The following is a 22,812-nucleotide window of genomic DNA, read 5'->3' as shown; positions in this document are numbered from 1 at the left end:
GTAAACAGGGAAATGAGACAACTGTTAGCTAGATTTGTTCAATGAGAACCATTTCCTTTGCACCTAAATTCTTCCAGAACCCCATTTGTCATCTGCTGTGGAAGAGACCAGTTTAGACCCCCAACTGGCTGACCTGGGCCTAGGATCTCCCAACAGTTTCTCTCTTCTCTATCTCAGCAGGCACTGCTTTTTGCCTTGGGAAAGTCAGGCTGCGATTATTTGCAAGACTCAGCCCTTGGTAAGTATTCTGTAGGTGACAGCAGAGGCATCTGTGTGCAATCCTATCCAGCTCAAGCTTTGAAGCTCCAAAGCAGAGCCATTAACATTCTCTTCAGCCTCAGACAGTTCTCTTCAGCCCTTGTTAGTCTCATTTTCTTCCCTCTCAACTTTTTCATCAAGAGCAGCAGCTTCCTTTCCCCTAGAACTATTTCTTCTCTTCAAAGAGCTCTGGGCTCCAGGGAGGCCTGTGGCCAAGAGACTTGCCAGACACTGATGGATTCTCAATGAAGATCACACTGTGCCACCTGCTCTGCAGCTAAGAACCCAAGCACCTTCAACTCCCCTCAGTTCAGGACTGAGCAAAGGACCAATCAGGAAGATGCCTTCCCTCTGGCTTCCGGGGCGGTCTTCAATGGTTAGGCCATGGGTTATGGAGGTTATCCTGAGTCCCCCAACCCACCCCTACTTCTGGATTTGTTATTTATATAGAGGAAGTCGGGGAGGAGAGTCACACAGGCCCTGCCCTGAGAAAGTAGAAATCTATGTACTGTCTCCCCATCTTCCATTCTGAAGCCTTTTTCTATTCACAGGGGAGGAGGCCAAAGGACTCACCTTTTACAGAGGGGCCCCTATAGGCCTGAGAAGGGCAGAAGAGAGTTCTCAATGAGAATGCCATCAATGCCTCTGTAATTTTAAGAGCTGTCAAATATTCAGCTGTATGGAAGATTCTTAGAAAATAGGAAGAAGGAATCTTAGGGAAGCTTAAATTCTGCCACTGGCCTCAAAGTAAATTTCTTAGGTAACCTACAGATTATAGTAAGAGGGACTTCAATGCCTGCAATTCAGACAGAGAAGAATGAGTTAGGCAGATGGTAATTCAGCTTCATTGTCTTTCCTCTTAAACTTGCCCTTTCCTACCAAGAGCCACTGGTTGTATTCCTGTGTCCTCACCAAGGTTTTTGAGGGGTAAGGGAAATTGTGTCATATTCTCCCACTACCATTCTCCCACTTGATTCTGTTATCTCTGTGGCTTTCCTTCTCTTATGCCCTACAGCTATCTTAGGCATATAAGCTCTCACTCCTTACAACTGCTTCCAGAGAGGCATATGAAAACAACTTTCCCAGGATATTTTACCAAACTCCTCTGCAAACAGAACAGCAGCTATGACAATAGAGTACCATCATTTGTATTCATTTCTCTGTCCCTTCTGGCCGCAGAGCTGGGCCTAGCATCACCCAGCGCAACAGCCCAGGTGGGCCCAGAGGCAACACAGAGAAGTACTGCTACTCCATCTGCTGGTTTGACAGCAGCCCTGGGTTGCAGTCTTTCAAATCCTTGCAAAGCAGGTTCTGGCTCTGAACCAGGAGAGCAAGATATCTTTTTGTAATGATAAAGAAAAGATAATCAGCCATTTTGTCAAAAGATAAGACACAGATACAAATACAGCTGGAAAACACAAAGCCAAGAATTATTGATCTAACAGGAGCTGTCTCTGCTCTGGGCAACCATTGTTTGGGGCTACTATAATAGGGACCTGCGTATAACTAGAAGACAGCTCCAAATCAAGGTGGAGGTGGGAGGGGTTAGGATGGAGTCTAGAAAAACACTGATGAAACTGGGCTTTTTCTTTTCTTCTTTCCATCAAGCCCTTTCCTTCATCTCTACTTGCCTTCTTTGCGAAAAATACCTCTCCTTTGCAGATTATTTCCCTATGGCCTGTGGAGTGTCAGACTTTATTTTTTTTGAGCTCCAGAATCACTGCAGATGGTGACTGCAGCCATGAAATTAAAAGATGCTTACTCCTTGGAAGAGAAGTTATGACCAACCTAGACAGCATATTCAAAAGCAGAGACATTACTTTGCCAACTAAGGTCCATCTAGTCAAGGCTATGGTTTTTCCTATGGTCATGTATGGATGTGAGAGTTGGACTATGAAGAAGGCTGAGCGCCGAAGAATTGATGCTTTTGAACTGTGGTGGTGGAGAAGACTCTTGAGAGTCCCTTGGACTGCAAGGAGATCCAACCAGTCCATTCTGAAGGAGATCAACCCTGGGATTTCTTTGGAAGGAATGATGCTAAAGCTGAAACTCCAGTACTTTGGCCACCTCATGAGAAGGGTGGACTCATTGGAAAAAACTCTGATGCTGGGAGGGATTGGGGGCAGGAGGAGAAGGGGACGATCGAGGATGAGATGGCTGGATGGCATCACGGACTCGATGGACGTGAGTCTGAGTGAACTCCGGGAGATGGTGATAAACAGGGAGGCCTGGCATGCTGCGATTCATGGGGTCGCAAAGAGTCGGACACGACTGAGCGACTGAACTGTGGTCATCCAGAGCCGTCTTTGCGCTCACAATTTCTTATTTATCTACCCTCAGCAAGGCAAGAAAAGGATGAGGGTAACAGATGAGGGTAATATGCACTTTCTTCTGTCCTCAACAGAAGAAAGAAGGAGAAAATGATATTACATACCTTTACACAGAAATGTGTTACTTAGTTCCTGAAATCTCTGTTCAACTACAGTAGGTACACAGTGCAGTTTGGAAGTTTCAACACAGGCTCCACTATGTAGTATCCATGTCATATGAAAGTGAGATGTAGCAAAGATGCAAATTTTCACAGAAAACCATTGAAAAACGGTGATGTAACTCTAAAATCTTCACTCATATTAAGAAGCTGTTGGGTATTAAAAGAAAATTTTTGAAAGACCATTTACTTGGTGAGAAGTGTTGATATGCTGTGGGTTATCCCCCTCCAAAGAAAGAAGGGTACTTGCATTTCACCACTAGCCTACTGAGAAGAGCTTCAAGGGAACCCTCAGGGGGCTTGATACATATCCTATGCAGTTAGAGGGGCAGAATGGACTGATTTTTTATTCCAGCCCATATGGGCTAGCACCTGCTTAATGATGCTGGGATTGCCCACAGTCTCAGAGCTTGTGTGAGCAAAACACTGGTTTCTCACCAACAGGCCATTGAATTCCTATAGAGGAAGAAAGCAACTGACAGAATAGAGTGTACTTGCGCAAGTCAAGTGTGCATATGTATATGTGGTGGGGGGGGGCGGAGTACAGATCTCTGAAGAACTCACAGAAGTGCCCTAGGAGAAAGCTAAATTTAAATATTGGCCATTCCTGGAGAACACAAAGCTGGCTTCAACAATGTGAGGCAAGTACATTATTTCCTGCTCCCTCATACTTTCTTGCTCTAATCCTAGAAAGGTCAGAAACTTCAGGAAAGAAAGAAGGACCACACCCATCTTCTTACTTGTAGCAAGCCCCATATGAAGGAGGATAAATAGCTTAATACTGAGAAACTTTGGAAACAGGGACAATATCTGGGCTGAATATGTTAAGCACCTAACTAGATCAGGTTTTATTATAGAAAGCAACTATAGTGCCTCCTAATAACCGCAGAAGAAATGCTTGTCCAGGAGTAGAGTGAGGACTACCACTACAGAGCAAGTTTAAAGGAACAGTGGGAGCCAAAACAAAGGGTTTTTTTTTAATGATTACATACCATGAGCCCTGCTTATCACTGTTCTAGTTACAACTGTAAAAGTTGTTTCTCAACCTTTATTTTAAAAAGTAATAAAAGCACCACCAAAGGGGTTATAGCAAGAGGAGCTATTGTCAGAGTTAGTGGTTCTCCTTGGCTTAATAGCACTCTAATGTTCTTGTGGAAAATGAGGCCTATGGATTTAAGCTCTGCCACTTCTCCCCTTTTATCTTTTTAGTTAATTTATTTTTTTATTGAAGGATAATTGCTTTATAGAATTTTGTTGTTTTCTGTCAAAACTCAACATGAATCAGCCATAGGTATACATATATCCCCTCCTTTTTGAACCTCCCTCCCATCTCACTTCCCATCCCACCCCTCTAGGTTGATACAGAGCTCCTGTTTCAGTTTCCTGAGCCATACAGCAAATTCCCATTGGCCATCTTAAATATGGTAATGTAAGTTTCCATGTTACTCTTTCCATACATCTGACCCTCTCCTCTCCTCCCCCTGTGTCCATAAGTCTGTTCTCTATGTCTATTTCTCCATTGCTGCCCTATAAATAAATTTTTCAGTACCATTTTTCTAGATTCCATATATATGCATTAGAATATATTTATCTTTTGCTTTCTGACTTACTTTACTCTGTATAATAGGTTCTAGATTCATCCACTTCATTAGAACTGACTCAAATGCATTCCTTTTTATGGCTGAGTAATTTTCCATTGTATATATGTACCCCAACTTCTTTATCCATTCAAATGTCCATTCAGGTCTTTTTCCCACTTTTCCCCTTTTTTTCTGAATTCCCAAAAGCATCCTCTCTTCCCTCCTCCTGCTACCCTGCAGTTCATACCACAGTTCTGAGCAAAGTTACTTTTAACAACGTCCAAAAGCCTCCTGTACTGTCACATTCCTGCCCCATATCCTGTCCCTTGCACCCGGAGCATCCCCAGGGGTAACCAGGGGAGTCACAACCCACCTCAACAGTTTCAGAGCCTCTTTTATGTAAACACTTACTTCCATCTTCTCAATTTTACCTCCTCATTCTTCCCCTATATTCCAGGGGAGGGGAGGGGGATGAGACACATACACATACAAAGCTTTATACAAAGAAAATTATATGTGTGAACTATCTGCCCTCTAGGAAAGTACAACTTAACAGAGCTAACATTAAACAGATAAGCATAAATAGCAGAAAAGCAGCATCAAGCCAATACATGATGAACAGCAGGGGAAATGCATGACTGAGGTGAGCAGCAGAGATGGCCAGTTGATGAACATTTACTTTAATAAGCTACTAGGTGTCAGGTACTGGGCTAGGTTCTGGCAACAAAATTGTGAACAGAATAGACACAGTCTCTGTGCACATGGAGCTTTCAAAGTACTGGGGAAGATACGCACCAAGCAAAATTTTTCTAAAAAGTAGTTCAACGAATACAGGTGCACGAAGTGCTATGGAAGATAATATGTAGGACTGGTCTGGGGACTAGGAATCTGATCTAGTCTGGGGGTTAAAGAAGTTTGCCTACATAAGTGACATTAAAATATGGGGGAACCTGAAAGCTAAGTAGGATCAGACAAATGGCTGGTGGGGAGAATAGAGACCTAGAGAGCAGAGAGAACATATGGGAAAGCAGGAGCAACACCCTGAAGGAGCTGAGAGAAGGCCTGAGTGGCTAGAATGAATCTATCAAGTGGGAAAGAGGCCAAGGTGAGGAGGCTGAAGGGATTAGCAGAAAGCTAGGGGATTCTAAGCGTTGATTAAAAGCAATGCAAGTAAAAATTATAGGATCAAAGATTTGAAGTATTGGAAAGCTTTTAGTGTTATCCAGTCAGACTACCAGGATGATGCTGGAATCCTCTCTGCCTGTTCCCTGTCACTAGATCAACATGAACGAAGGCCAGAAAGGACTTAGCAAAGGGGGTGGGGCGGGGGGGGGGGGAGTCCACAGGAAGCTGGTATAAGCAGCAAGTGAAGTATTCATAGAGCCCCACAGGCTGAAGCAGGAAAGTCTCCACTTCCCCAGAGTATGAGCTAGAGTTGCCTATCCAGCCAACCTGCCTATTTGTGTGAAGACACTCTCCCAGGATCAGCCAAGGAGAAGTAAATGGCAACCACTTGTGTTCATTAACCCTAGGTTAGTGAGAGGAAAATTACTTTGAGCAGGTGTCAAGGTATGTTGATATGTTCAGCATAGTGGGTTGATATGTTCAAGAAGGACTAGCTAGTTTGCATTCATGACAGAGAAACCTATTGTGAAGGGCAGCCTGTGAAGAAGCAAAAGGACAGCAAAGCTAGAGTGTCCACCACCCCAAGGAGCTCTGGACTACTTACTCTGATAGTGGAATGTGCTCGCCGTTGTTAGGGCAGATGCTTTGTTGGGTGTTGGAGGCAAGCAAGGAGGCTACTCCTTGATGGTACCAACCAATGAGACACATTATTCTCATGGCAGTAATAAAACTGGCCCCCTTTTCCCTTTATTTTCCTGCTTCTTACGCTATGGCAGGGCTGGTGTGCTTAGGAAGGATCTCATGGCCAGGTCATGATATTCACTAATCAGCACTCAGTGAGCACCCCATACTATGAAGAGCTCTGTGATACAAGATATCACAAGATATCTTCATACAAGATATGAAGGCTCAAGATACAAGAAAATGGAAGTCTCTGTACTTGAGAGGCTCACAAATCTAGATGAGAAAGGAAGAAACATGCACCATATGACAAACCATAATCTCGGCTACCAGATGAATGTACGGAAGAGAACTAGGTTTAAGGTGGACCAGATCACTGCGGAATGTGCTAACAACCACCAAGCTGTTTGAAGCGGCAAGCATTTGATCAGGGTGGCACGTCAGTCAGGTGTAGTGAGGAGGTGGGAAAGCATGGGGGGTCAGGAAGTGGAGCCATGGTGTTGGAGGAACAGGCTTAGACCAGGGGCCTCTGACAAAGGAGTAATGGGAAGTCAGCTTTCAAAGGTGAAGAAAATCATGAAAAGCCCTAACGGTACACTAAGGAGCTTGGAGCTTTGATCTTATTCTAGAGACAATGAGAAGCCACTGAGTTTCTGGGCAGGAGTTTTAGAACAGCTATTCTGACTGGAATGTACAAAATAATTGGAACAGAGAAAAGGAAAAAAAAGGCAAGGACGTCAGTTAGGAGATCAGCATATGGCAGGATTTAAATTTTTTCTTCTCTTTTTTTGCTGAAAGAACTGGATAACAGATGTCTCCCTTAACCTTCCACGGAAATTTAAAGAAAAGGAAATGAAAGTTTTGGTTGTAGTGACAGGGGATTGGTATTTAAAAGACCATTAAGATTACTATAAACAAGCAAGATAAACCAGCCTCAGAGGAGCATAATGCAGGCAAGTGCTCCAGGCAGACTAGAAAGAGATTCCCCTGGGTTGTAGATGAAGATGAGTTTGTAGGACCTATAACCTGGGGACCCAGGCCTTGCTCCTTGGCAGCACCAGAGGAAGGAACAACCCAGAGAAGACTGCCCCATGTTACAACCAGGAGATAGGACTCTAGGCTGCAGGATTCACAGCCTCACAAAAGGTTTCTGTAAGTCAAGGATGAAGATCAGACACTCAGGCACTGGACATGAAGGGTTGGTGCAAATAATGGGACACCAGGTGTCTCAGCAATAACCAGCAACTTAAAGCCCCTTCCAATCTCAAGGCAAATATATAGGATCCTGGAACCACAATTCAAGTCTGAAGATAAAACATAAGTGAGGTTAAATTTCCAACCAATCAGACAGGGTAGGAGCATATAATTGGAGCTTACCTTTATTTAAGCTTATAAATAAACGTGATACTTTCCCCACATCTGAATCTATAAGCTGAGAGTCATACCTGCTATAATTGTTGCAGTTCAAGTGTGAGAAAATGTCACTTATATTAGAATGACTGAAGTGAGAAGACAAAGACATAGAAGCCCCAGAGATATTGTACAGGAAGAAAGAAAAGGACTTCCTCTGCTGAGAATCTACAGAAAATCCCAGGACACAGTGAGAATGCAGGAAATATCTCCTTGCCTCTGTCACTCTCTGCTAAGTCACTTCAGTCGTGTCAGACTCTGTGCGACCCCATAGACGGCAACCCACCAGGCTCCTCTGTCCCTGGGATTCTCCAGGCAAGAACACTGGAGTGGGTTGCCATTTCCTTCTCCAATGCATGAAAGTGAAAAGTGAAAATGAAGTCTCTCAGTCGTGTCCGACCCCCAGCGACCCCATGGACTACAGCCCGCCAGGCTCCTCCATCCATGGGATTTTCCAGGCAAGAGTACTGGAGTGGGGTGCCATTGCCTTCTCCACTGTCACTCTCAGGCATCCTTAATAGGGGACTCAAGTAAATGCTTTATGTTTAGTCTTAGCATTCATAAATTATGATGAGATGTAACTTTAAAAAGCTTTCTTCCTGGGCTTCTCTGGTGGCTCAGTGGTTAAGAATAATACGCCTTGCAATGCAAGAGACACTGGTTCCATCCTCGATCCAGGAAGGTCTCACAGGTCCCGGAGCAACTAAGCCCATGCACCACAACTACTGAGTCCATGCGCTGCAACTACTGAAGTGTGTGCACCTATAGCCCATGCTCCACAACAGAGAGTAGCCCCTGCTCAGGACAATTAGAGAAAGCCTGCGTACAGCAACAAAGACCCACCACAGTCAAAAAATAAGTTAAATAAATAAATAAATCTTTTTTTAAAAAAGGCAAAAGGATGAGATTTCATCATTGAGTTTCCACTTGGTGTCAGATATGCCATATTAATGAAGCATTAGTTGCTCAGCGGTGTCCAACTGTTTGCAACCCCATGGACAGTAGCCTGCCAGGCTCCTCTGTATATGGAAATCTCCAGGCAAGAACACTGGAGGAGATAGCCATTCCCTTTCCCAGGATATCTTCCCGACCCAGGGATCAAACCCAGGTCTCCTGCGTTGCGGGCCAATTCTTTGCCATCTGAGCCACTGAGGAAGCCCATGAGGTACAAGCAATACCCATATTAATAAAATTCTGTTCGTGTCCTTAAGATGCTCACAATCTAGTGGGAGGGATGGACATGCTGACAAATAATTAAGCTGCCAGGTGTGTGTCATAACAAAGCCGTGAATAAATGTTCTAGAAGCACAGAAGATCAAGTGAGAAGTTGTCTCAGGAAGCTTGAAAAGGATTTTACAGAGAAAATGAGATTTAAGAGGGTTTTACAGGATAAGTAGACTTCCCTGGTAGCTCAGACGGTAAAGTGTCTGTCTACAATGCGGGAGACCCAGGTTCAATCCCTGGGTTGGGAAGATCCCCTGGAGAAGGAAATGGCAATCCTGTCCAGTACTATTGCTTGGAAAATCCCATGGATGGAGGAGTCCACGGGGTCGCAAAGAGTCGGACACGACTGAGAGACTTCACTTTACAGGATAAGTAAGAGCTCAACATCTGGATAAGAAATGGAAGAGCATATCAAATAGTGGGAAAGGTATATACAAGGCACTGAAGCATAATGTAGTAGTAAGCCTGCAGTGGAGGAGTGGGAGATTACATTCAGCGAAAAAGATGTTCTGCCTGGAATCGTCCCTTAAAATCTTTAACTGAGGCTACCCATATAATCAACACATTCACCTCAAAAGAGCTTCTAAGATACACCAAAGAGAAGCCAAGTGTCACCAATATGTGGCTCTGTGCTGGAGACTACACAAAAGGATACAGACACTTAACTACCCACTGAGAACCTAACTACTCACTGAGTACCTAACAGCCTCAGGCAAAACTTCATTTTTCTCTCTGAAGACTCCTAACTGAAAATACTAGCATATTTTCCTTCCTCAATACTATCCAACCTGGACTACATCAATGTATCCCCCAATAAAATAGCTTTAATTAAAAAAAGATACTATCTAACCTCATCGTCTTCATCTACCAAATAAGCAACTTTCAGATGAAATACTTTAGTTTAAAACCCATATTCCAGGAGTCTAGATAAAGTCTGGTGACTCAGAGACTGTTCAGCTCATCGTAGTGCTCAGTTTTCTGTCCCAGGGGTCACCTCCCTCTAAGCCCTACTTCTTCCCCCTTTTTAGCCCTAAATAAACAGGCACTGTGGAAGAGGGCTGCTGCTGCTGCTGCTATTGCTAAGTTGCTTCAGTCATGTCTGACTCTGTGCGACCCCATAGACGGCAACCCACCAGGCTCCTCCGTCCCTGGGATTCTCCAGGCAAGAACACTGGAGTGGGTTGCCATTTCCTTCTCCAATGCATGAAAGTGAAAAGTGAACGTGAAGTCACTCAGTCGTGTCCGACTCTTCAAGACCCCATGGACTGCAGCCTACTAGGCTCCTCTGTCCATGGGAGTTTTCATGGACACTCCCACGTGATTGCCCCAGGGGGCCCACGTGATTGCCCCAGGGGGCCCACGTAATTGCCCCAGGTGGCTCACGTAATTGCCCCAGGGGGCTCACGTTATTGCCCCAGGGGGCCCACGTTATTGCCCCAGGGGGCCCACGTGATTGCAAGAGTACTGGAGTGGGGGGTCATTGCCTTCTCTGGGAAGAGGGCTATGTTTGCCTATTATCCACTGTAACATTAAAACGAGGGAAGACGGCAGGGAACAAATTTTACCGAATGACACAGACATTGAGGATATGACAAAGACTGGTTATAACTGGTTAGGTCTAAGATGGTGGAAAATTTGACTTCTAGTAGACCTTGAGCCTTATTATATGTTCACTGTAATACATCAGCTACATGACATACTCACAGGTGCCATGGCAATTCCAAGACCACCATGAAAGGCTAAAAAATGTGCAGGGGTCCAGTTCCTGGAAATCTCTGCCCCTTCTCCAAAATAGCTGGAATAATCCTTCCACTCATTAGCCTACGAAATGATCAGATTCATAAAAAGTACCCAATCCATATTTCGGCACCTCTCATCGTCTCTCTGTCTGTGGACTGAGTTTCTCCCAGGGCTGCTTTTGCTTTTTGAGGCAGATCACATTCTGTCTATGAAATGTGTATGTCTCTAAATAAGTCCACTTCTTTTCACTTTGTCTCTAGCTGAATGGCTTCTATCCTGAGACATAAAGAATCTGACCTTCATTAAGCTCTGAAAACAGGTGTGTGATCTTAATGAAAAGACATTGGGTTTGAGTCCCAGCCTATGGGTTCAAGTCCCAGTCTGGGTTTTGGCTGGGTTTGAGTCCCATCTGAGTTGTACAGTTACAACTTCATGTAAAATATGACACAAGAAGAAAATACCTCAAAAAACTCTAATAGAATTTTTCCCTACTACTGTGCCTCAAGATTTATTGAGACATCAAAATCTTATTTTCAGCACATTAATGGCCTGGATTGCAAATGTACAGGTTATATATTTTGTGATGTATCTCTGATGGAATTCAGGGATCAGGGATGGAAAGATATTATCATTGATAGAGTCTTTGAGGGTGAAGGGAGGGTCTTAAAAAACTGACTTCAACTAAGAAAAGGAAGATAATTTGGTTTTACTTTTCAAATAAAAAGTGTGTTTGATTTTGAAAAACAATCACCCCAAACTCACATTTTTGTGTTTAACAACCACCTTGAAATTGGTCTGCCTCAGAGGACAGCACAGTTCTGGGCTACCTTAGCATGAATGATTTATGACATTCATGCACTTGGCAACTACATCAGTTTTTCTAAAGCTGGCACCCAACACCACCTGCATGTTAAGTGAAGATTTATGATTTCTAAAACTCACCTCATTATGCAGAGGTACATGAACTGTCTTATATGTGCAGTCTATAACTCCCAAGACAGATAAGGAGGCAGCTATATCACAAAATTCATGGCTCTTTCCCGTTAAAGCTGAAGTTTTAGAGAAAAACTAAGGAAATAACTGGCCCTTTGTAGAAAAATAGCTTTAGCTAACCATTTTACCTCCAAATGATGAACCAGCTATAGCCTACCACTCTATCTTACAGGAGCAAAGAGGCTAACGGTGAAAGTCACTTTAATCACGGCAATGAACTATGTCTATGTTTTGAACACTGCAGCAATAGACAGAACCTAAAGTGACTCTTTGGAAATATCGACCATTCTGTTAGTTTAATTTTTTCCCCAGTTTGGTGTCTGAGACCTCTTGCTGATCAAGTGGCCCAGTCAGACCCACAGACGTGGACTCCAGAGAAGAGAATTCAATACCTTGGCGTGCCCAGTGGCAGAGAATTTCAATACTTGTGTGCTCCCTCAGAGTGAAGAAAAGCAAATGCTGGTTTAGGTTCTGAAATGCAGCTTGTTTTCTGAAATTCTTTAGAAATGCAGCAAATCTTTCCACACACCCTGCAAAATAGTAGAAGCAAAGAGGATTAAGTGGAATAAAGTTATGAATCCCAAGGAAGAATAAGATTATATAGACAACCATTAAAAATGACAAGTATACGTGACCAGGTTGACAAGAAAATATTTTTAGGAAAGGTATAAAAAGCAGAACTCAAAAATGGCAAGCACATACACTGACTGGAAAAAAAACACAAAATGACAGAAAAAATGGTGTGGACCTCCCCAGTTGTCCAGTGGTTAAGAATCTGCCTGCCAATGCAGGGGACAGGGGTCCCTAGTCTTGGAAGATTCCACTTGCAGGGGAGCTTCTGAGCCCATGTGTCACAACACCGCACCTGCACGCTCTAGAGCCCAGGAGCCTCCACAAGATAAGCCCATACACTGTCCACCATAACCAGAGAAAGCCTGATGCAGCAGTGAAGACCCAGCACAGCTGGTCTTTTAGATTTTAAAAAGATTTAATATTTTTTAAAATAATTTTTTAATGGTGTTTCTAGCCTAGAGATTTTCAATAACATAAATTAAGCAGAAAATAATGAAAATATAAATAATTTAAATGAAATAAAATAAATGAAATTCTAAGTAATTTATTTTCAAATATCCCTATCACTCAGGATATAGACACATATGTATGACTGCTGCTGCTGCTGCTAAGTCGCTCCAGTCGTGTCCGACCCTGTGTGACCCCAGAGATGGCAGCCCACCAGGCTCCGCCATCCCTGGGATTCTCTAGGCAAGAACACTGGAGTGGGTTGCCATTTCGTTCTCCAATGCATGAAAGTGAAAAGTGAAAGAAGTCGCTCAGTCGTGTCCGACTTTTTGTAACCCCATGGACTGCAGCCCACTAGGCTCCTCCGTCTATGGGATTTTCCAGGCAAGAGTACTGGAGTGGAGTGCCATTGCCTTCTCCAGCTACCCTAAATCCAAGAAACCCGATTCTCTCTCCTCTGCAGAGCGCAAAACAGTGGGCCACTCTCCAAGGCCTTTGAGAGTATAGAACACCTGCACTCAAATAAACACCCAAGATGACAGAAGAAAACTAAAATACAAAAAGGCTCAAAGTAGGGGTAGGAAAAGTATTTGGGAAAAAAGATTGTGGAAAACCCATTTTCAACTTTAATGACTTATTAAATGTCATTTGATTTCTGAAATGTGCTTGGGATTTGTCCAGCTCTGACTCTGGGCTCTGACAATGCCTTAGGTCTGCTTGTCCCAGCATGGTTACTCTATCTCATGGAAATGATGCTCCACTCACAAAACAGTGCACACGAGCAAGAAAGTAGTATCAGAGAACTACAAATTGGGCAAATCCGGAAAAGTGAAGCCTCTTTGGCTACTGGGAGTGTGTATATATCCAAGATCAGAGTAGATACACAGAGAAGACTTGTAGTTGAGTTCAGTGACTCAGTTACTACTTCACATTAAGTTACTTGTAGACACTTGATCACTCAAACACAGGTGTTGTTCTCCAGGGCTTTGGTGCTGGTGTTCTACTGGCTGCCTTTAATCCTGAGAGCAAACACACACACACACACCACACACCACACACACACACCACACACCACACCACACCACACACACACACACACGCACGCGCGCGCACGCACCCCCATCTCCTGGCACAGCCCAGGGTAAAACAGACTTCTTTTTGGGAAGTCACGGAAAGCTGAAAGAGCACACAAAGGGGGCCTCATCCACAGCCTCTGTGGAGTCTCTCTCCACAGAGAGTTTGCACTTTGCCAGGCTCCCCAGGTGACGCCAGTGATAAAGAACCCGTCTGCCAGTGCAGGAGACATAAGAGACAAGGGTTCAATCCCTGGGTCGGGAGGAGGAAATGGGTATTCTTGCCTGGAAAACCCCATGGATAGAGGAGTCTGGCAGACTACAGTCCATGGGGTCAAAAAAAGAGCTGGACGTGACTTAACAACTAAACAGGCTTAGAGACAGATCATTAGTCTATGGTGGAAGAGAGATGTTCATGAGACCCACGGCAGCTATCACACTCACAGATTCCCCCTTGCCCCTGAAGAAGGGGATCACAGCCTCCCTATAGGAACCAGCCTGCTTTACATGATGCCACACACACAATCACTACTCCTACCCCACCCCAATCACTAGCTCAATAAAACAAAGACCTGGCACCTAAACGAAAGGCCTATGAGCTGACCCAGTGAGCCCTGAAACAACGTGCCACTTTTCTGTACCTTTACTCTGCCCAATAAAGGCACTCCGTAATGACGGTGTACTTCAAGCACGCAGAAGGATAGCAGGGGTAGTGCAGGCTGCCCTGGGATACATGAGAGTACAGGAAAAAAAGTATTCCAATGTGTTTACATTTATCTTTTATCTTTTCTATTTTATACATTTTAACAATAGTACTACATGCAAAGCTTCTAAATATATAAATATTTATAATGGAGGTATGTGCTCAAATTTTTTGTTTTTAATTTTTTGGCTATGCCATGCAGCATGCAGAATCTTAGTACCCCAACTAGGGATGGAACTCGTGCCTCCTGCAGTAGAAGAGGGGAGTTTTAACCAATGGACGGTCAGGCAAGTCCCTCATATATTCTTCTAATAGAATGTGTAGAGAAAAAATGTGGTGACCAGAAGATACCACAATACTAAGCAAGGTGAGATCCTTAATTGCCACCCCTACCAGAACCTCCGGTCAAACTTGTTAAGCATGCAGATTACTTGAAACACCTCAGACCTATAGGACTAAATTGCTTGGGTTGGTATGCTTAAAGAGCTTCCCAGTAATTCTGATGCCTACTGAAACAAGGGAACTACTGTCATGGAAGAATTAGGGAAGCAAACACAAAGAAGTGAGCTGTGGAAAGGGCAGAGTCAATGCAGAAGCACCATATAGATGACTGATCCTGCTGGGGCCTGACCAAAGAGGAGGAGCTACCCCTCGTTCTTCCTGACCTCTGGTTCTGTGGCTACTGAGACAACACGTGTACTTTTCCAACTAGCCTTCAAATAAATCCTTATCACCTAAAGAAACTAAAGTCCGATGCTGTAAAGAACAATATTGTATAGGAACCTGGAATGTTAGGTCCTTGAATCAAGGAATATTGGAAGTGGGCAAACAGGTGATGGCAAGAGTAAACATTGACGTTTTAGGAATCAGTGAACTACAATGACCTGGAATGGGCAAATTTAACTCAGATGACCACTGTATCTACTACTGTGGGCAAGAATCCCTTAGAAGAAATGGAGTAGCCCTCATAGTCAACAAGAGTCTGAAATGCAGTACTTAGGTGCAATCTCAAAAATGACAGCATGACCTCTGTTCATTTCCAAGGCAAACCATTCAGTATCACAGTAACCCAAGTCTATGTCCCAACCACAGATGTCAATGAAGCTGAAGTTGAAAGGTTCTGTGAAGACCTATAAGACCTTCTAGAACTAACATTAAAAAAAAATGTCCTTTTCATCATAGGGGACTAGAATGCAAAAGTGGGAAGTCAAGAGATACTTGGAGTAACAGGCAAGTTTGGCCTTGGAGTTAAAACTGAAGCAGAGCAAAGGCTGACAGAGTTTTGCCAAGAGAAGGCACTGGTCATAGCAAACACTCTCTCCCAACAACATAAAAGACGACTCTATACATGGACATTACCAGATAGTCAACACCAAAGTCAGACTGATTATATTCTTTGCACCCAAAGATGGAGAAGCTCTATACAGTCAGCAAAAACAAAACTGGGAGCTGACTGTGGCTCAGATCATGAACTCCTTATTGCCAAATTCAGACTTAAACTGAAGAAAGCAGGGAAAACCACTACAGTGGAAGTGACAAATAGATTCAAGGGATTAGATCTGATAGACAGAGTGCCTGAAGAACTATGGATGGAGGTTCATGACATTACACCCAGCAGGCAGTGATCAAGACCATCCCCAAGAAAAAGAAATGCAAAAAAGCAAAATGGTTGTCTGAGGAGGCCTTACAAGTAGCTGAGAAAAGAAGAGAAGCTAAAGGCAAAGGAAAGATATACCCATTTGAATGCAGAGTTCAAAAGAATAGCAAGGAGACAAGAAAGTCTTCCTCAGTGATTGATGCAAAGAAATAGAGGAAAACAATAGAATGGGAAAGACTAGATAACTCTTCAAGAAAATTAGAGATACCAAGGGAACATTTCATGCAAAAATGGGCCCAAAAAAGGACAGAAATGGTATGGACCTAAAAGAAGCAGAAGATATTAAGAAGAGGTAGCAAGAATACACAGAAGAACTGTACAAAAAAGATCTTCATGAATACACAGAAGAACTGTACAAAAAAGATCTTCATGACCCAGATAACCACACCAATCACCTAGAGCCAGACATCCTGGAATGCGAAGTCAAGTGGGCCTTAGGAAACATCACTATGAATAAAGCTAGTAGAGGCGATGGAATTCCAACTGAACTATTTAAAAAACCTAAAAAATGATGCTGTGAAAGTGGTGCATGCAATATGCCAGCAAATTTGGAAAACTCAGCAGTGGCCACAAAACTGGAAAAGGTTAGTTTTCATTCCAATCCCAAAGAAAGGCAATGCCAAAGAATGTTCAAACTACCGCACAACTGCACTCATCTCACACACTAGCAAAGTAATGCTCAAAATTCTCCAAGCCAGGTTTCAACAGTACATGAACTGAGAACGTCCACATGTTCAAGCTGGGTTTAGAAAAGAGGAACCAGAGATCAAATTGCCAACATCTGTTGGATCATTGAAAAAGCAAGAGAGTCACAGAAAAACATCTGTTTTATTGACTCCGCCAAAGTCTTTGACTGCATGGATCACAACAAACTGTGGAAAATTCTTCAAGAGATGGGAATACCTGACCACCTTACCTGCCGCCTGAGAAATCTTTATGCAGGTCAAGAAGCAACACAGTTAGAACTGGACATGGAACAACGGACTGGTTCCATATTGGGAAAGGAGTAGATATTGGGAAAGGAGTACGTGAAGGCTGTAGATTGTCATTCTGCTTATTTAACTTATATGCAAAGTACATCATGCAAAATGCTGGGCTGGATGAAACACAAGCTGGAATCAAGATAGCTGGGTGAAATATCAATAACCTCAGATATGCAGATGACACCACCCTTATGGCAGAAAGTGAAGAAGAACTAAAGAGCCTCTGGATGAAAGTGAAAGAGGAGAGTGAAAAAGTTGGCTTAAAGCTCAACATTCAGAAAACTAAGATTGTGGCATCTGGTCCCATCACTTCATGGGAAATATATGGGAAAACAATGGAAACAGTTTCAGACTTTATTTTCTTGGGCTCCAAAATCACTGCAGGTGGTGACTGCAGCCATGAAATTAAAAGACACTTGCCCCTTGGAAGAAAAGCTATGACCGACCTAGACAGCATATTCAAAAGCAGAGACATTACTTTGCCAACAAAGGTCCGTCTAGTCAAAGCTATAGTTTTTCCAGTGGTCATGTATGGATGTGAGAGTTGGACCATAAAGAAACCTGAGTACTGAAGAATTGATGCATTTGAACTGTGGGGTTGGAGAAGACCCTTGAGAGTCCCTTGGACTGCAAGGAGATCCAACCAGTCAATCCTAAAGGAAATCAGTCCTGAATATTCATTGGAAGGACTGATGCTGAAGCTGAAACTCCAATACTTTGGCCAGCTGATACAAAGAACTGACTTCTTAGAAAAGACTCTCATGCCACAGAAAACTAGAGGCAGGAGGAGAAGGGGATGACAGAAGATGAGATGGTTGGATGGCATTACCAACTCGATGGACATGAGTTTGAGCAAGCTCTGGGAGTTGGTGATGGATAGGCAAGCCTGGTGTGCTGCAGTCCATGGAGTCACAAAGAGTTGGACGTGACTGAGCCACTGAACTGAACTGAGTCACCTGGGAAGCTGAGCCACCACATGTACATATATCCACTTGTTTTTAGATTCTCTTCCCATATAGGCTGGGCTTCCCTGGTGGCTCAGCTAGTAAAGAAACTGCCTGCAATGTGGGAGACCTGGGTTCAGTCCCTGGGTTGGGAAGATCCCCTGGAGAAGGGATAGGCTACCCACTCCAGTATACTGGCCTGGAGAGTACCACGGACTGTACAGTACATGGAGTCGCAAAGAGTCAGACACGACTGAGTGAACTTCATTTTTCCTATATGGGCCATTACAGAGTATTGAGTAGAGGTCCCTGTGCTATAGTAGTAGGTTCCTTTTAGTTATCTATCCTATATATAGTAGTGTATATATGTCAATCCCAATCTCCCAATTTATCCCTGCCTGCAAAGGATAGATTTTAAATGATATCTAAATACATTTCTCTGTTTCTAGGACCTAAGTTCAGGCTCAACTTCTAGTTCACGTTTCCTCTTGCTAAATCATTCTGATTAAGAATAAATGAAAGTATTCAGAAGAGGCTCATACATCCTTAAGAATTATTAAATGGGTCTTCATAAAGAGCAAATCTCTGCTTTTTGTCAGTCCTACACCCTCCCCAAATAGGGACTTCACACACAGATTCTTGGACCTGTCTAATAGCCACCTGTTTTTCAAACCTGAATGAAAATCCAAGTGAGGTTAACTGACTGATTTTTTACCCTGTGCAATGAGACTGCATTATAACTAGAATGTAAATATCAAATTTAATCAAAGTGATTATCTTAATTTATTGCTGCCTTAGTTTTCTTTCAGGGTCGTATTCTATTTCTCTCTTGTCCTTTCAGAAGGAAGGCAGGTTGGTGGGTTACTGGGCATTCCATACAGAAAGAAACCTACTAATTGTCACAATACTTGGGGACAAAAATATCACTGACACAATACTTCCTACACTTCACTGGGGCAAGTTCTGTTGAATTAGACTTGAGTGAAGTGACACTGTGTAATGTACTCCAATATAGTGTAGCTAATACCCAAACAGAAAAGTGGGAACTGTCTCCTGAAATCTGCTGCAGGTACATGAAAAATTCCAAGGAGAATAAAAATGACAAATCCCTGCAGTATGTCACATTTTTATTTCATGAAGACGAAAGTGCCACAGCATGATATTCATCTTTGGGAAGACTGAATAAAATGTCATCTGAGCCACCAGTTTAAAGAGACTCCTTTAAAAATATAAACTTGATCTTATGTGTTCTATTACAGATTGAACTTCCTTTATAGTTGTCCTGGAACCTAAACTACATAAAAACATTTTTATAGCTTTAACTCAATTGCCTAAAATAACTGCTGTTAATAATGGATTAAGCCAATGTTACAAAACTCTTCTTCTGTATACATAGAGATAAATGATCAGATCCAGTTTTGTTACAAGACAGCAAAGCCTAGTGGTTAGCAGTATAGGTTCTTTAGTCAGACAGTCTGGCTTCAAATATGGCCTTACCGTTCAATTGCCATGTGACCTATATAACATACTAGATCACTTTAAGCCTCAGTTTCCACCTCTGCAAAATGGGAATACCAATAGTATTATTCCCTTGAGACCATTTTTTTTTTGCACATTCCATTAAAGAATGTTAGAAAGCATTTAGGACAGTGGAGTACTTAAGTAACACTTGACAACTATTAAGTGATTACTATTTAAAGACAATTCCTATTAACGATTGGGAATTAAATGTTTAAAAGTTATAATTTAAAACATAATATGCACAGGTATTAGACAGCTGTCTGTTATACCTGGTAAACAATTACCTACATGAAAATTATGTACCAACTCCTTTCACTTTTCAGTATGACACTGAAATGATAACAGAGAAATGGAATACAGCGCTGTGTTATATGATGAAGAATTGTACCAGCCAACCATGGATCTAATTGCCCAGTCTTATTCATTTGCATCCTATTTCTTTTTAGACTCAGGCTCATTTCTGCCAGCCTTCAGGCTGCAGGCTATGTGAATTTACAAACCAACCCCAAAGCTTGTCCTTCACTCAGGCAAATAATAGGATACATGCAGCCTCATTCTCAGGATACTGCTTTGAATAATGTCTAGAGCTACAATAATCCCCCTTGTGGTCATATTGAGTATTTACCAGGCTCTTGGGGAAACCAACAAAAACCTCAGCGATATGTGTATCCCCAGAATCATCCTCTCACACAGCCTTTAATCAAATAGTTAACACTATTTGATTCCAGAATTCTTCTGACTAACACTTAGTGGTTTTTATGTGTATGCAACAAGAAGGAAAAAGAGCAAATTCTTAGGAGAATTAGTAGATAAAAGAGAGATGTGAAGAGGATGCAGTTAATACCAATTATCTCACTTGCCCTCCTCCGTGTCATATGCAAGGTAGGGATGTGAAATTTTCAATTTCTACTTTGCTTCCATGTTTAATATTATTTATCATTCGTCCCTATGTTTCTATGTTCTTTTTTGAAAATTTTTATTGGAGCATAGTTGCTTTACAACGTTGTGCTAGTTTCAGGTGTACAACCAGATGAATCAGCTATACAAATACATATGCTGCTGCTGCTGCCAAGTCACTGCAGTGGAGTCCGACTCTGTGTGGCTCCACAGACGGCAGCCCACCAGGCTCCCCCACTCCTGGGATTCTCCAGGCAAGAACACTGGAGTGGGCTGCCATTTCCTTCTCCAACACATGGAAGTGAAAAGTGGAAGTGAAGTCCCTCAGTTGTATCCGACTCTAAGCGACCCCATGGACTGCAGCCTACCAGGTTCCTCCGTCCATCGGATTCTCCAGGCAAGAGTACTGGAGTGGGGTGCCATTACCTTCTCCACAAATACATATATCCACTCTTTTTTAGATTCTTTTCTCATATAGGTCATTACAGTGTATCCAGTAGCATTCCCCGTGCTATACAGTAGGTCCTTATTGGTTACCTATTTTATATATAATAGTGTGCATACCTCAACCACAAGCTCCCAATTTATCTCTCCCCTCAATGTTCTTCAGCATCAATGTATTGTTTTAGTATACAAATATCCTAAAAATAGGGGTCATTAGACTGTCGCTTTGATGACTGCAGAAAAATCTACTTTTGAGGGAATTAACAAAACAAGAGAAATGAAAGCACTAGGTAGACAAGTAATAATAATAAATAATAAATAAGAGTGTGACGGTACTTCTTAAAAGGACCTGTGTAACCTATAAACAATACAGTGTTGGAGCTTTATTTTCTTACTCCCACTTCCCCTCTCTCTTCCAAGGTAAACTCTTCAGCTGTCTTCTTTCCCTCCCAAACTGCCTCAAAATTTCCTTCACAAGTCCTCACATTGTAATAGCGGAGCATCTTTCTCTCTTGAAATCGGACTTTGAGACTTAAGAAGTCACTGGCATCTTATTACACAACCGACATCCGCTGTCCCATGCAGCAAGGTTTCCCAGATGGGCCTGAGGACCTGTTACAGAATACAAGTTTGTGTGCCTGACACACAGTGAAGCCAAACCAACCAAAACAGGAGTTTGGAGCAGAGAAAGGTTTTATTGCAGGGTTAAGCAAGGAGAAAGGGTGGCTCATGCTCTAAGTAAATCCCTGAACTGAGAGCGTGTAGAGAGTAAGTTTTTATAGGAAAAATTTGGGGTGAGGGCTGCAAGGCATGTGACTTCCTTCTGGTAGGTTGGTAGTGAGGAATCTTGCCCTCAAGTTTAAGTTACCATTCTCTATCTAGGCAGGGCCTAATTCCCATAGAACTCATAAATACTACTATATTCAGGTGATGTTAGTGGTAAAGACCAAGCTTGCCAAAGCAAGCAACAGGGGTTCAATTCCTGGGTCAGGAAGATCCCCCAGAGAAGGAAATGGTAACCCACTCCAGCATTCTTGCCTGGTAAAATTCCAGAGGAGCCTGGTGGGCTACAGTCTGTGGAGTCACTAAGACACAGCTGACCACACACTCCCTGAGGAGGAACCAAGACCGTGCCCCAGTGCTGTGCTATTTTTACTTGACTATGCCTCTTTTGTTTCCGTCCCCTAATAAGCAACTGCTGAAATCTGGAATTCGACTGAATTCCAAAGAAGCTAAAAGAAGTCTATAAACAAGCAACAGGGGGGAAAGAAGGGCTTTCCTGCCCAGGTGGGCCCCACAGGGGCCCGCTTGGTTTCTGAGTCTCAGAAAGGCCCAGTAGTAGGATCTTGAGCTCAGATATGCTTTTCTCTAGATGGTCTGCACGATAATTAGCCTAAGGTAACCCAATGCTTTGTATGAATTAAAGTCTTCTTCAGTAGTTCAAAACCCAAGGTCCCTGTCCTAAAACACAGAAAAAATTCGCCTAACGTCTCCACATGCAGGTGTACTTCAAGTTACTGCAACAGCAACAGGCAGTCAAAAGACAAAGGACAAGGGTGAGCAACAAAGGTTTTAAACCCCAGGTTTACATTGAACAAAAACGCAGGACAAAATGGCGCCCTCCTCCAGAAGGAAAAGTCAACTCGAGCGGACCCTGCGGCCGCCAGGATCTCCCAGGGAAACGGGGGTGGGGAGGACGAAACTCACGTGAGCTGGAGCACCCTATGACAGCGGCAGTCAGGCTCCACCCCGTTTTTCACTACTCCCTGTGCACATGCGCTCCAGGCCCTCGGCGGGCAGCCAGTTGCGCAAGCGCAACAGACCCCTCCTCTCGCGTAACTGACGCAAGGAGGCTGTAATCTGTTCGCAGTTTATCCCGTGTGACCTTGAGTCCTTCCTGCTTCCAAGGACCGGGGTTGTCCACAGTTCTGCCTTATACCGCTCTTAGACCTCCCGTCTCTCATGGAGCCCTGACCTTCTGCAGCAGGCGCAGAAGGACATATTGTTCCCAACTATCAGGCTTCGAAGCGTATTAGCCATAGGCCCTGCCTCTGGGCGCGGCATACCAGGT

General features: G+C 43.2%; 1 protein-coding gene across 3 annotated transcripts in view; it reads right to left on the bottom strand.

Annotated features, from left to right (window-relative positions):
- The window catches only part of CTNNA1 (catenin alpha 1), a 332,795-nt gene extending 310,296 nt beyond the window's left edge, over window positions 1–22,499 (bottom strand). For all 3 annotated transcript variants that reach the window (XM_060415818.1, XM_060415817.1, XM_004008841.6), the window contains exons 1-2: window positions 22,449–22,499; window positions 11,892–12,029 (exon numbers count right to left, since the gene is read on the bottom strand). The gene's annotated coding sequence lies outside the window, so the exon portion shown is untranslated. The remainder of the gene's footprint in view (window positions 1–11,891; window positions 12,030–22,448) is intronic.
- Between the last annotated feature and the right edge of the window lie 313 nt (window positions 22,500–22,812).

Source organism: Ovis aries, chromosome 5 (genome assembly GCF_016772045.2).
Source record: "Ovis aries strain OAR_USU_Benz2616 breed Rambouillet chromosome 5, ARS-UI_Ramb_v3.0, whole genome shotgun sequence".
Lineage (NCBI taxonomy): Eukaryota > Metazoa > Chordata > Mammalia > Artiodactyla > Bovidae > Ovis > Ovis aries.
Note: the sequence above shows the minus strand (reverse complement) of the source record. Positions and strands in the feature narration are given on the sequence as shown.